Genomic DNA, 16,100 nt, shown 5'->3' with positions numbered 1-16,100 from the left:
GTGAAAAAAATCCAGTTTTGCTAAACCTTATATATGATTTCTCCAGCTCCGACGATTAAAGACCCATCGACGAATTCCCCTTCTCTGTTCTTCGTGCCACTGAGTTGTGCTTCTCCGACTATTGCTAGGATTTCATCTCTAGATTCAAGACCCACTGACGAGTTCTCCAACTCCGACGATAGCTCTAGACATGTATCGGTGGTGGAAGCTCCGACATGTAGCAATGGTGGGATTGCAAACAGAAGGATGAAAATATGGAGCAATAGTGGAATCACTATTAAACCCTCTTTTCGATGATGTATCCTTCAAAATCTCGATACACTTGAGTTAATCCAAACCTCAATTTCTATGCAAACCGTCTTATTGCAGTGAAATTATGGTTTGCATAGAAATTATGGAACCCCCAAATGGAATATGGTTTAGACTGAACACAATCACAACAAATCGTGAAAAAATTGAAAACCCAGATCTTCAAACGCTCAAAGAAGATGATTAGTTGAACCCCTCCGTGAAGCAATCTTGCCACAATTTCTCAGAAACGACGATCTCAGTCATAGTTTGTTTCCCCTTCTACATCATTCTCTTGTTGATTTCAAAAGTTGTTGTAGTGTACTCAGTTGAATACACTTATTCTTGAAAGAAATTTGATTCATCCAAGTTCTAAGTAATTTTACAAATGATCTGGAGATGAATTATGTGAACATAGCAAGAATTATGTAGGTAAGATTTTGCAGTTTTGATGATGGAATGCTATTTCCAAGTTGTAGGTTGGTGTGTTGGAGAAGACGAGAGAGAGAGAGAGAGAGAGAGAGAGAGAGAGAGAGAGAGAGAGAGAGAGAGAACGTATGGGTGGGTGGGGGATAATACATTTCTTTTTCTTTTTATTGTTATTATTGAAATGTTAATAAAATGTACAAAAAATGTAAAAGTAAATAAATAAGGGTATAACCGTCTTTTCAAGTTTTTTTGGACTAAAAATTCAGAAAAACCTTGATTTTGTACTTTCTGTACAAGTTGGAAACTTTTTGGACCCATCCAAAGATTTTTGCAAACCACAATGAGCAAATTTGCAGTTTTGTCTTATGTTAATTTCTTTTTGACTGTCTTCTCCTCCTCAAACAATATATTGTATCAAAGGAGGAAGGGCCAGAGATATAAAAGAAATTTTATGGAAAAAAAATCGTATATAATACCATATTTCTTATTATTTTTATTATTTTGTTATAAGATGGATGACATGAGATTAAAATTTTGTTGTTGTTTTCTTTATAAGAAAGTAATTATATATCCAACTCTTTTATTTTTATTTATGTTAATAAAATATCAAACTAATATGACGAAAAAAAAGTAAATAATTAGTTGACATTGTAATTAAATTCAAAATCCATGAATTTACACACATATTAGAAAACTCATGGCTCAAGCAAAGAGATGCAAAGAAATTTATATGAATAACTTCTCTTTATATTCATATATCTCATTTGCTTTTGTACGTTGGCATTAAACTTTTGTTTTTGTTCTTTATTATACTAAATGGATGAAATTACACATCAAACTCTTTATCTTTCTTTATATTAATAAAAATCATACTAATATGATAAAAAAATAAAATTTTATCTTGAACGTGATAAATAGATTTAAAATCTGTGAATTTATGTATTGCCTTTAACAACCTTTTTGGAGATTAGAAAAAAAATATATTTATAGCACAGACAATATTTATGAAAGATGCCCTTAACTAACTCATATATCTTATTTTTCTTCTATAAGTTGGGTGATGTGTTTGATCTTTGTTCGTTGTTTGTTCTATATGTGGATGAAATTACACATGAAACTTTTTATTTTCCTTTATATTATCAAATAGTTTTAATTAATCGGATAAAAATAAATGTTTTAGATATATAAATATAAATTTGGAGAGACTTGGATTAATAGATAGCTACAAATTAAATAATTACCGGTATATATAATTAATTCTAATATATTTTGATTCAATTTTCTTTTGTGAAGGCATATAAAGGTCTCATAAAGAAACAGTGATCATGTCATCTATGTCACCTTTATTATATTTCATATGTTTTCTTTCTCATTTTATGTACTTTGAATGTTTCTTTCTTTATAATATTTTTCATGATTTGTTGAAAAAAAAAGTCTACTAATAATCATTGCATGTGACAAACCACCTAAAGGCGTCGTATCATATACTTTTTGGTGACCTTTATAATATTATTTAAAACACCATTCAATGAACATTTTAACTATTTTAATTACATAAAACATATAAGAGATGATATTGAAGCCACCATGTTAAAAGAAATCTCATTTTTTTAACAACTCGATTTCATTAAACACGTTAATAGGGAGCTAACATGGAAAAAAACAATTACACGTAAATAATATTAATTGGGTTTTGAAGCCAAGAAACCTCAGTTTTCTACGATTTATCGATTATTCTTGACAAATCAATCAAACAAGTAATAACAATGAAATAAAAATGGTTGTGCGAGTCAACTTATTCTTGCTCTCATCAAGTTGTATTGCTTCTGGTGTTGATCTCTTATTAACAGACAAACCAGGGGCGGAGCTACTATGTAGCCCGGGGTATCCCGGGCTACCCCTCCAATTTTCCCGTCAAATATAAATTTCGTGTTTTTTTTCGAAAATTCGTCACAAATCCGTCAGCAATCCATTACAAAGTTTGATAATTTTAAAATTAGTGTAAATTCACCGGTTTAGCGACGATTTTGTAATGGAAACTTCCTTTGGAAACAATTTTTTTTCTAGTAGTTCAACCCCAAAAGAATTTGTGTTACCCCTAATTTTTCTTTCTGGATCCGCCACTGAGACAAACATAATGAATCTACCCACATAATGATTGTAAGTTGTAACACCCCACTTTATAGAACTTTTATAAATTTATTTTTATTTATGAAAACACATCGAGTAGTCATGTACTCAAAGTCCATAAGTGTTTATAATTTTTACAATATTTTGGGTATTACAAACTGAATACAAAACCATAGTTGAGCATAATATCTTACATAATATTTTTATTTATTTACAAACTGAATACATGGGGCCTCAAACTTTTATTCTTTAAATAATATTTATTTTTCACTTGAAGCTCTTGCATCCGAGATATATGACATAAAAAAATACGTAAGACAAATATGTCTAGTAAATTACTTGGGTTTTTGACACAATAATATTCATATTCTCATTTGTAAATTTGTTTCTTTAATTTATATACATGCAATGCTATGCATGAAATGCATACAACAAACAATGTACCGACAATTTACTCTGTTTATCTGTTTTGTCACACTAGCATGACATGCCATTCTAGCGTGGTATTTGCCCAATATAGGAAGAACAAATCAGCCTATAATAGCAAAAGACATCTACTTCGCGAAGGAGGTACCGCCCCAGTAGAGTCTTAATCCTCTTTCTGGATTTCTATCTGGACCTGTACTCAACTTTTATGTAGTCACATTCAATGTATGCATGAGCGCCGCTTTTCTTTTGACTTCTCAAACACACAAATGCCATGGATGCACTTTTATATAAATTTTTATATAAAAGTTATAATTTTTTTCCATATCTCATTTTTTATGACAATTATAATAAAAAATCTATTAAATTATATATTATATATCAAATACTCAGATAACCTTGAAATTTTATTTTTATGCAAATACATTTGCCATATATCCCAAACGGGGAAAAAGTCGCCAAGTACTCACCTGAATAGTTAGAATTACTAATGATTATTTCTTTGAACTTCTGACATCATAAGCGAGCCCTGTTACGGATAGCATATTAGGCTTACATTTTGACAACTTTTTTGTGAACCTTGTCGATCACCGTATGCCATCCTTGCAAAATGCTATATTGGAACCAACTGAGATCCCCAGTAATTAAACAAAAGTTTTTCCCGTCTGCAACCCATAATACTCGTAGATTGTTCTTGAAACATCCCAAAAAAATACGGTCCAAAATTTTCATTTTTAAATCATTATTAAAATCATAATTATCATCACCATAGTATAAAATCATAAATCATTTATCTCAAAATATCGCAATATCTGTCAACTTATCAAAATCTCATATCAAATATCAGAGTAAATCTCCCAGGCTAGAAGAACTGTGGTGTGTGTCATGCGATCATCCCGAGTCCTTCCCTTTGCTAGCTGAAGTACCTGAAACCAAACTGAAAATTGTAAGCACGAAGCTTAGTGAGCTCCCCAAACTACCACATATCATACACATAACATATAACTGTTGGGTTTTGAGCAAACTAACACTCCTAAGGTGTTCATGCAACCCTAGAAACCTTGGATCTATGTTTGTCTAAAATACATGCAAAATAATTTTCCAAGGTTCATAACCTATCTAGCATACATGGGGTACTTTTAAACATAAAAGATACTAGAAGAATTACATACCTTTGTTAGTGAGTTGATTCCTTGGGAGTTTGAGAGCCAAGCACCAATAATGTGAATGCCTCAAATGGAAATCACAAATCACCACAAACTTGGAAAACTTATGAGAGAACACTCTAATACTCTAGAAATCGGCCACACCTTATGCACACACACATAGTCTCTTTTCAAGCACTATAAGCCTCTTTATATAGTGTAGATGATTAGGGTTATGAACCATGCAAACCCTAATAACCCATGTCTTTTCCTATTCCAAGGATCCATGGGTTAAAAGCTCCATGGATCATCCATGGACTCCCATTCAAGCTTAGCCCATTTCCTTATGAGTGTTAGCCCACACTATATAAGTACAATAGCCCATTATTTAATTAGTCACCTTATGATCACTAAATTAATTCATAATTAATTTAAGATCAATACTAATTAAATAATACAATCTCATATTAATATATTATAACTTATAATATATTAGTAGACCGCAAATATACTCTTCTCATAATGTTATCCATATAAATAGTTCGGGTGAAGTGCAACCCAAATGGACCATGCCGGGTCTAGTCAAGTATATACCAAATAAGTTATGGACTTAGACACCTTATCCAACAGTCTCCCACTTGGATAAGTCTGATAACTGTATTTGCTTATATAGCTTCAGGAACCAACCAGCAATCGTAGCTCTCGAAAACTCTGTTGAACTATGAAGCGCCATTTTAGATAAGTGATCACATAATCCTCTGCTCTCATGATATCAGCCGGACAAATACATGGAACAATGTCTAACTTATTGTCCATCAGTTTGTTTCCCGATTTCCGATTTGTTTGACAAAGAACTTAATCGAACACATCAATTTAGTTCTGACCGGGGCCGGTACATAGGTCAAAACAAATCATCGAGGGGCCCAGATATCGCTTCTATTTCTAGAAGGAATACCACAACAGATGTGAATACCACAACCTGTATCAAGAACCCAAAAATTAGAATATGGTGAGTTATTAGACAATATAGTGTAAATACCTGCATGGGATGGTTTCACTTTCCCATCCTTGACATCCTGCAAGTACTTTGGACATTTTCGCTTCCAGTGCCGCTTATTCTGACAGTAGAAGCATTCAGCATCCTTAGGGATGGCAGAAGGAGTGATAGAACCACCTTTGGTTCCAGATGAGGAGCCTTCAAGGGACTTTCCCTTGGTACCCTTCGAAGGGTGCTTCCTCTTCTTCCCTTTGCCTTGCCCGATAGCCAAAACAGGGGTAGTAGTAGGAGTAGGAGTAGTAACCGACTTACTCTTAAGACCACTTTCGGCAGTCTTCAGAAGTCCTTGAAGCTTACTGAGTGTGACTTCCTCCTTGTTCATGTGGTATGTCATACGAAATTGATCATAACACGAGGGCAAGGAGTGCAAAATGATATCAATTCCTAACTCCTCAAGGAAGTTCACATTCAGTTTCATTAGACGGTCCACATACCTTTTCATTTTCTGCATGTGGCTCTTGATTGGTTCGCTATCCTTCATACGGGTAGTGATCATGGAGGAGATTATTTCATACCGCTCTTGACGAGCACTCTGATGGTACCTTTCCATCAGATCCTGATGCATCTCAAAAGGGTAATAGTCCTCATAGGACTTTTGGAGTTCAGCTGTCATGGTGGCCATCATGATGCATGCCACCTTGGTGGCATCTCTTTCATGTGCCTGATACTCAGCGACCTCCTCAGGAGTAGCAGTGGACTCATCAAGCTCCTTTAGCTCCTTATCGAGGACATATTCCTTGTCCTTGTAACGAGTGACCATCCTGATGTTCCGGATCCAATCCATGAAGTTGGAACCATCAAAGATGACCCTCCCACAAAAGTTCATGAGGGAAAAGGAGCTAGTAGGGTTAGAGCCCGAAGCATTGTTGTTGGAAGATATCTGAAAAGAAGAAAATAAGTTTAGATTAGATATATCGAATCCTTAATAATACACCCAAATGTAATATTAAGGCTAGGATCCAACACAATATATTATAACTTAGAAGAGGGATGTCGTAATCTAAGCTATAACATATTTGAAGGTAGGTGAATGACAATTCACCAATTTCCACCATGAAAACGAAATGAATTATTAGGTTTAATTGGTTTTGAAATTCCTAGATTCTTTTGAGATTCATTGAACTTTTCAATGGCATATTTCAATCTCGATTGTGCCCTTCAAGTTTTATGACTGGGATGCCAAGGATCACAAAACAAGGTGTGAATAACCATGCAAATTCACTTGATACCCTTAATATTATCACCTAATCAATGTGCCGGTTAACCACACACGCTCCACCAACGACTTGGTAAGGTACAAAGTGTGAATTTCATGGGTTAGCACCATATTCACATTTTCCTAAAGTAACTAAGATTGGGAATTTATTAAAGGTTTAGTTACTTTATAATATTCATTATACTTTTAATGAGAATTTAAAGTCATTGTCCTACCCGTTCGGCTAACGACCCTCCACCGATCAAGGAAGCGGTGGGTGAGAATGGACACCCATTAAGTTGCCATTTTATAGGCAACAACCTTATACCCCCCTTATAGACCGGCTTCGTGAATGAGGCCTACTAACGGTAAAACGACTTAATCTTATACATCTATATAATAATTAACCATTAATGTTATAAATAGTATAAGGGTTGAATTTTAACTTTTAAAACTCTAAGGGTTTGGAATTAAAGTATATTAAAGTGTGTGTAACTTTACAAATTCCAAAACTTGAGGACAAGTTTTGAAACTATTCAAAACTTTTCATTTCATAACTTATGAATTAAAGGTTCATAAAATGAAGACTCTTCATTTTCATGTAACTTATGTGTTTTAAGTGTGCATAAATGAAAGTGACCTTTGGAAATCCATAACTTGAGGACAAATTATGGACTCCATTAAAACACATAAATGATCAAGAATTATCAATAAACAATTTAGCAAATAATTCCTATGATCTAACAATAATTCATAAGAACATGAACATCATATCAAAAATTCCAAGAACATATGAACACATATTATCATGCAATTTTGATATAAGCCATTGTAAATGGATTAGCATAAACATTACACCATCTAAAACAGGTTTTATAACACCAAAACAGTTTAGGGTAATGTTTCTAGTCCATTTCCAGCAACAAAACTCAAAAATCTGCATTCTGAGGCTTCTACTCGTCAAGTGCACGAACCTACTCGACGAGTAGGATGAATTTACTCATGGACTCGTCGAGTTCATGCTGCAGAATGCAGAAAACTTGAGTTTTTCAGCAAGTTTGCATCAAGTATCAAACAAACAAGCCTAGGCTCTGATACCACTGTTGGGTTTTGAGCAAACTAACACTCCTAAGGTGTTCATGCAACCCTAGAAACCTTGGATCTATGTTTGTCTAAAATACATGCAAAATAATTTTCCAAGGTTCATAACCTATCTAGCATACATGGGGTACTTTTAAACATAAAAGATACTAGAAGAATTACATACCTTTGTTAGTGAGTTGATTCCTTGGGAGTTTGAGAGCCAAGCACCAATAATGTGAATGCCTCAAATGGAAATCACAAATCACCACAAACTTGGAAAACTTATGAGAGAGCACTCTAATACTCTAGAAATCGGCCACACCTTATGCACACACACATAGTCTCTTTTCAAGCACTATAAGCCTCTTTATATAGTGTAGATGATTAGGGTTATGAACCATGCAAACCCTAATAACCCATGTCTTTTCCTATTCAAAGGATCCATGGGTTAAAAGCTCCATGGATCATCCATGGACTCCCATTCAAGCTTAGCCCATTTCCTTATGAGTGTTAGCCCACACTATATAAGTACAATAGCCCATTATTTAATTAGTCACCTTATGATCACTAAATTAATTCATAATTAATTTAAGATCAATACTAATTAAATAATACAATCTCATATTAATATATTATAACTTATAATATATTAGTAGACCGCAAATATACTTTTCTCATAATGTTATACATATAAATAGTTCGGGTGAAGTGCAACCCAAATGGACCATGTCCGGTCGGGCCAAGTATATACCAAATAAGTTATGGACTTAGACACCTTATCCAACAATAACATGTAACATAAACCTTGGGACACTGCCCAGCTGCATCGGGACGAACCCGACATCGGCTTACCCGGCATCGGACTCCTACCCGACATCGGGTTCACCCCGGCATCAGACCACCTCTGGCTTCGGGCTCACCCCGACATCGGGCTTGCCCTGGAATCGGGCATACCCCGAAACATACATAACATATCATATATAATATACACATAACATAAGCATACAACATACATCGGACTTACCCCGACATCGAACCGAAGCACATATAACTAACATGTATCGGGCTTGTCCCGGCATCGGGCTTACCCCGGAACACATAACGCATAACATGCATGAACCACAAAGACATCAGATATACATATACTCTTCTCGGGACCGCCCCGACATTAGACCGTAGTCCGGAACTACTAACAACTAAACAGGCCGGTATTGTGGCCTTAGACCCGTTCCTACTGGAGAGAAACTCACCCCACAAGAATGACTGCTGAAAGCTCGAGTGAGGAATCCTTGTCTGCTGTCCCGGCGACTCTCCGGCTATAAATCCATAATAACACTTAATCAAAAACCGATAACTCTTCGTAGGGTAAAATTACCATTTTACCCCTGGTCAAGGTCAACGCTCGGGTAAAAGTCAACATTCTTGGTTGACCAACTCGCCGAGTCAACCTCTCAACTCGCCGAGTTCTAAAACTCAGAAATCCTGAAAACGCGATCCAACTCGCCGAGTCGTCCCACCGACTCGTCGAGTTCTATCGGACTGCTTAGTCGCGACTTGGCTAATCCACTCGTTGAGTCCTTCAACAAACTCGTCAAGTTCTACTAACTATAATCAGGACAACACGATACGACTCGTCGAGTTCCCTTATGGACTCGACGAGTCCTTCTGTCTGTTTGGCCATCTTAACAGATTAAGCCCCTATCTCTTATATCCAAGGTTCTTAGGTCGTTTGTCCACTGGAAAGGCCCTCCTAAGGGTAAAGTTTCCAACTTTACCCGTTCATAGCTCTTCTAAAAGGGTTTAGACAAAACCCTAATTATTATAAAACATGAATCTTGTCCAAAAGGCCATATAATCTCAAATCCACGCAATCAAACCCAGATCTAAGGTTTTAGCATCTGTTGGACACATAAAGCTCCGAACTTTCCTTCCATGCATGGTCTTTTAGGGCTAAAAACACCATAAACTTGCTTATATGCTTGCAGGGGGCTTCCATGGTCATAAAGTTTGCACCTTTATGCCATGGAACCCTTTCTAGATCCTAGATCTGAGATATAAGTCACTTGGGACGTCCCAACCCCAAGTACCAAGGTTCTTGACCCAAAACTTTCATAATATAGAGATAATATAGAGATAACTAGATCCAAGAGAAGAATGATCAAGTTGGAAGCTTGATTACCATAAAATGCAGTAAATGAAGTTTAGCTCCTGGATCTACTTCTTTCCCTTTGAGCCTTCTATCTTCTTCTTCTCCCACAGGCTTCACAAATGCATAAAAACACTCAAAATGGCAAAAACTAGCTCAATATCACTTATGGCGGATTAGGGTTTCGATAATAGGGTTTGGGGTGATGGAGGCTGGGGTGGAGGCCAGATATGTAACGCCCGTAGATCCGGGCTAGTCAATTTAGAGATAATAGGGGTCGAAAACGACTTTTCGACAAAAGATTATTTAGAATAAATACTCTTAGCCAAGTTGTAGAATATATCTCAAGGGTTCCGTACATATAAAGTGTGACATCCCCATTTTCTCGGCCAGAAAAGACCGATTTGTTTATGCTTTGTTTTATAAATCAGAATAATCTTTTAAAGAAAACGGTTGCGGAATTTGTTCTCAAACAAGATATGATAAAACTTTATCAAAACATTTCTCAATGAGAATTTACTTTTCATTAAATAATAAAATCTCGGGATGTCATGTTCCGATACAGACCAAAAGCATAAACAGTATAAAATAGACCTTACAACAGTTATTTATAACTGCTGATCTATAATCCAAAATCTCTCGTCAAGTCCACCAACTTATACTCTTGTGCCATTACCTGTAATGCAAAGAAAACTGAGTGGGTCAGGCTTGGGAGCCTGGTGAGCATATAGGGTTTTCAACCCACAATAATATAATTTTTATATTTAATCATCAAACAAACAATCCAATTACCCATCCCCATTATCTTCTTTATTTCGTAAGTTCTTACCTTAAGAATCCACTATCATTCATTCATTCGTTCCTAAGGATTGACCTAAGGAATTGGCACAAAGTCCATTGCTGCCCGAGGTTCATCTACGCAGTACTAAATCCATAGCTACCAAGGTTCATCTACACAGTACTAAATCCATAGCTACCATTGTATTTATATAAGGCACTAAGTCCATAGCTGCCAGGGTTTTTAGAGTACACCGGTGAACACATCGTTCACAACACCTACAAGTTGCGAGCTTGCTACTGTTCCACAGGACTGTCTAGAATAGTCCGTGGTTGTCATCCCTACTCTGCTGAATGACGGGGGCCATCGTTTGGGTAACGGTTTCACTCATTTTTCACCTATCACCCTCATCTCATGATCTATATCATCTTTCGTCTCATCCTCAAACAAATCTTTCATCACTCACCAACTATTTCATCTACCCATGTTCTACCCAACATATTTGTAGATATAAATTACGTATATAGTTTAAATCATATACAAACCTGTATAAAACATTCATCCAACATCCATCTAAAAAAAACAATATATAAACACATAACACGTATTTCATAGCAAATACTTCATATCTATGTGTTAGAAGACAGTAACTATACACTCACATGATAACACGATGATCGAACAACACCTCGTCTCTTAAAATAATATTTTCCGATAAATCCGGGACGTTTTCTCCAAAACCGGGCTTTACGCGGGCAGAGTCTCGGCTCGGAAACTTTGCTTCTCGGGATCTTCGGGGCTTTGGGACTTGCTTCGGGGCTCGGGAATGATACTGGGGCTTCGGGGTATCTCTTGCACGAAAATCGATGCAAAATTGGATAGAGAGAGAGAGAAGAGAAAATGAGCAAAGGAATCGGCTGCCCTCGCATTCTATTTATAGGGTGCTGAAACTCGATTTATGTTGGGCGTAATTTCGGAGTACGCTGGGCGTACTAAGCTCTACGCTGGGCGTACGCTTCGGATAAGCTTTGGTATGCGTGCCTCGAACTTCAAAAATTTATAACTTTCGCATACAAGCTCCGTTTTCGACGTTCTTTATATCCACGCGTAGGTGAGACTATGGTCTACAACTTTCATTTAGACTCCGTTGGCTAATTTTGACTTTATTTTTATTATATTATTTTTAGTAGGCTGGGACAGGAAAACTCCGTTATAAAATCATAACTTCTTCATCCGACGTCCGTTTTCGTCTGTCTTTTTACCGTTGGACTACTAACGATGAGATATTCAATTCTCGTTTAGATTGTTTCGGCTAAATATCGCTCGATCTCATATTCGAACTTCGGGCTGTACACTGCTAAGCCGAAATTTCGAAAAATCATAACTTCCTCATACGAAGTCAGATTTAGACGTTCTTTTTATGCACGCTCTTGGTTTAACGTATTCTACGACTTTCGTTTAGATCGCTAAGGCCAAATATCGCTCTAACGTAAATTCACTATTTACGTCGCGCTGTGTCGTGCCGGTTCTGTCGCGAAACTTCGACAGGTCATAACTTATCCGTTATAACTCGGATTTCGGCATTCTTTATATTTTCGGAAACCTTGTGACATATACCTCAACTTGGTTAAGATTATTCATTCTAAATAAACTTCCATCAAAAAGTCATTTTTGATGCTTATCGTCTCTAAATTGACTAGCCCGGATCTACGGGCGTTACATAAAGAACGCCGAAATCCGAGTTATAACGAAGAAATTATGGCTCGTCGAAGTTTTACGGCAAAACCGGCACGGCACCGGGAAGCGTAAATAGTGAATTTACCATAGAGCGACTTTTAGCCTTAGTGATCTAAACGAAAGTCGTAGAATATGTTAAACCGAGAACATCTATAAAAAGAACGCCCAGATCTGACTTCGTATTAGGAAGTTATGATTTTTCTAAGATTCGGCTTAACAGTGCACGACCCGAAACTCGAATTTTAGTTCGAGCGGTTTTTGGCATACGCAACCTAAGTGAGAGTTGAAGATCTCATTAATAGGAACTCAATGATAAAAAGACAGACGAAAACAGAGTCCGTATGAAGGAGTTACGAATTCTTCGCGGTCATTTAACAGTCTAATCTCCTCCTACTGTTAAATTTAATATCGGTCGAGAATTAGCCGATGGAGTCTAAATGAAAGTTTTAGATCTTGTTTTTACCTACGCGTGGATATAAAGAAACGTCGAAAACGGAGCTCGTATGCGAAAGTTACGGGGTTTAGAATCGGCAGGGTGTTGTGCGAAACCGGGTGACGTGGCTGAATATGGGCCAAGGCTTTCTCCCCAAGGAAAGCCACCAGGTGGTGACACCTGGCCATGGACTCGACGAGTAGGACCTCCTACTCGACGAGTAGAGCAGGATTCCAACCTATAAATAGAGGTGTCGGGTTCCCTCATTCTTCACACCTTCCCAACTTCACTTTCTCTCTCTAAGCCCCAAAACCCCTCCTAAAGTATAGGTAAACCCCCTAGAACCCGAAGGAAGCCCCGAGGCTCCCGAAGCCCCGAGAAAAGAGCCTTTCGGCTCAGAAACTCTGCTCCGGCGGAGTCCGGTTTTCGAGAAAACCCGTTGTACGTGAGCTACGCCTACCCTATCTTTAGTATAGCTTATGTTTTAATATAACAACATTATTAGGACCTTAAAATAATTATTTGGGCTATTATTATGAGTTATATAAGAGTATTGCTTAACGCTTATATAATAGTAATAATAGCTAGACTATTAATTAGTCGCGGTTAACGTTAGACTAAACTCTAGTGGTAATGATACTAGGTTTTGTCCGAGGGAAATTGTTTTAAGATTAACGAAGCGCTGTCCGAGTACCGAGTGACCACCTTATCACGTGAGTGCATAGTTACTTTCATCTTACACATATATATGAAGTATTTAATATAAATTACGTGCTATGTGTGCATATTGTCTGTATACTTGCCGTCTGTGCTGGGTGAAAGATTTTTATACATGTTTTAAATGATTTAAACTGTATATGTATTTTATATCTACAAAATGTGTTGGGTAAAACATGGGTAGATAAAATAGTTGCTGTGTGACAAAAACAAAATGATGAGAGGTGATATAAACCATGAGATAAGGGTGAGAGGTAAACCATGAGAGAAGCCTTTTACCCATGTGTTGGCCTCGTCATTCAGCAGAGTATGGATGACAACCACGGACTATTCTAGACAGTCTAGTGGACACTAGCAGGCTCGCAACCTGTAGGTGTTTTGAACTGTGTGCTCACCAGTTGTACTCTAAAAACCCCTTGACATGTGTTGTGAGAGGAGTCTCGGAAACGACATTGTCGATAGACGAGATTAACCCTGGCGACTATGCAACGTAGTGCCTAAACCCCTTGACATGTGTTGTGAGAGGAGTCTCGGAATCATTACTGTCGATAAAAGAGAATAACCATGGCGACTATGAGACTTAGTGCCTATTGAGTAAACCATGACAACGATGGACTTCGTGCCGATTCCTTAGGATAATCCTTAGGAATGAATGAACGAGGAATAGATGATTCTTAGGGTAGATCCTTAAGAGTAAAGAAAATAATGGGGATGGGTAATTGGGTTGATTGTTTGATGTTTAAACATAATAATTATATTATTGTGGGTTGAAAACTCTATGTACTCACCAGGTTTCCCAAACTGACCCACTCAAGCTTATTTGTATCATAGGTGTCGATATGAAGCTACTTTACACTGAGGGATTTAAAAGAGATGTAGATCACTAGTGTAAATGAATGTAAGTTCTGTTTATGCTTATGTTTGTGTATTGATGATGACATCCCAAATGTTTTAAAATGGATAAAAATACTTTTTTTCGAAAATGATTTGATAACGTATTTATCATGTTTTTCTGGGAACAAATTCCGCAACATTTTTATTAAAAGATGTACTCTGATTTTTATAAAGCATAAACAAAATCGATCTTTTCTGGCCGTGAAAATGGGGATGTCACAGTTGGTATCAGAGCATTAGTTTAAGCGAACTAGGAATTTGTAGGATTTCTAGACTTAAACTTAGAATGCTAAGCGATGATTGTGAGATGTGAGCACTAGTTTATTTTGGGAATTATGCCTAAAATGCTTTTATGTGCTAAGTGCTTTGTGCCTGATATGCTGTTATTTGTTCGGATCTATGGTCTGTTGCCGACCGGATCTGGAAACCTTATGTGTTTAGGATTCTAAACGTACGACTACGATATTAGAACTAACATGTAAACGTTTCGGAGTGATAAGGACGGTTTAAACGACTATCCTAAATAAAGATATATATTCACCTTATCCGGTGTATAGATCAAAATGGCAAGAACCTGCAGTGGAGCCGGGAATGCAAATGGAAATAGAAACCAACCTCCAGTGATTGAGCAAATACCGGTTGTGGTACCCGCTCCTGAGCCAATAACGATGGTCGGAGTGAAAGCGATGATCCAGATGATGTTGGATCGTCAAATGGAGGAAACTAGACGTTTGCTCCAACATAATCGAGAGGAAGCTACCATACCGATCGAACAGCCCGAGTTGAACGAAGGGCAGTATGATGAGGGAAACTAAAGCAGGACCGTTGGTCAAGCTGATCCACCGATGATTAGGTGGAACAACCAAGATGATGGAGTCGAGAGGAATGGATGCAAGTACAAAGATTTTCTAACTTGCAAGCCATCGAATTTCACTGGGAAGGAAGATCCGATCGGAGTTATGGATTGGGTCTCGGAGATGGATATAGCCTTCATGACATGTGGTTGCAAAGGCAAGCTACAAACCAAGTTTGCAGTGGGTCAGTTCCGAGGAGGCGTGGTACGTTGGTGGAACACCCTGGGGAAGAATTTAAGCCCCAATGAGCCCCTGCAACTAACATGGGCAGAATTTTTGGGGCAGTTCAAACGCAAGTACTGCTCAGCCCAAAACCTGCTCGAGCTAGAGAACCAGTTCCTGACCTTGAAGAAAGGAAGCATGTCAACTGATGAATACACCAACAACTTCATAGAGAATATGGAGTTCGCCTTGCGTCTTGTTCCGGATGAGCTGACGAAAATCGACAAGTACGGAAAGGGACTTCCATGGGAGTACGCGGTTCCAGTGCGTCGAGCACCTACTTTGGAGGCAGCTATATGGGCTGCCAAGTATGTGGAGGATATGATTAAGGGAAGAGCTGCCAGCAAGGTTGAGGTTGGCGAGAAGAGGAAGTTCGAGGGGCCTGCAAAGCCCAACAATAAGAAGATCAAGTCTGGTTCAAAAGAGTTTAGTGGAGGAGGAAACGAAGCGAAATGGTGCGAGAAGTGCAATAAGAAGCACTTCGGGAAATGTAGCGAGGAAGTGACCTGCTACAAGTGTGGGAAGACCGGACATTACGCCAACGAGTGCACCACCAACAAAAGGGT

The sequence above is a fragment of the Lactuca virosa genome, chromosome 1 (assembly GCF_052849685.1).
Source record: "Lactuca virosa cultivar CGN04683 chromosome 1, Lactuca_virosa_CGN04683_v6, whole genome shotgun sequence".
Lineage (NCBI taxonomy): Eukaryota > Viridiplantae > Streptophyta > Magnoliopsida > Asterales > Asteraceae > Lactuca > Lactuca virosa.
The sequence above is the reverse complement of the archived record's forward strand: the minus strand, read 5'-3'. Positions refer to the sequence as shown.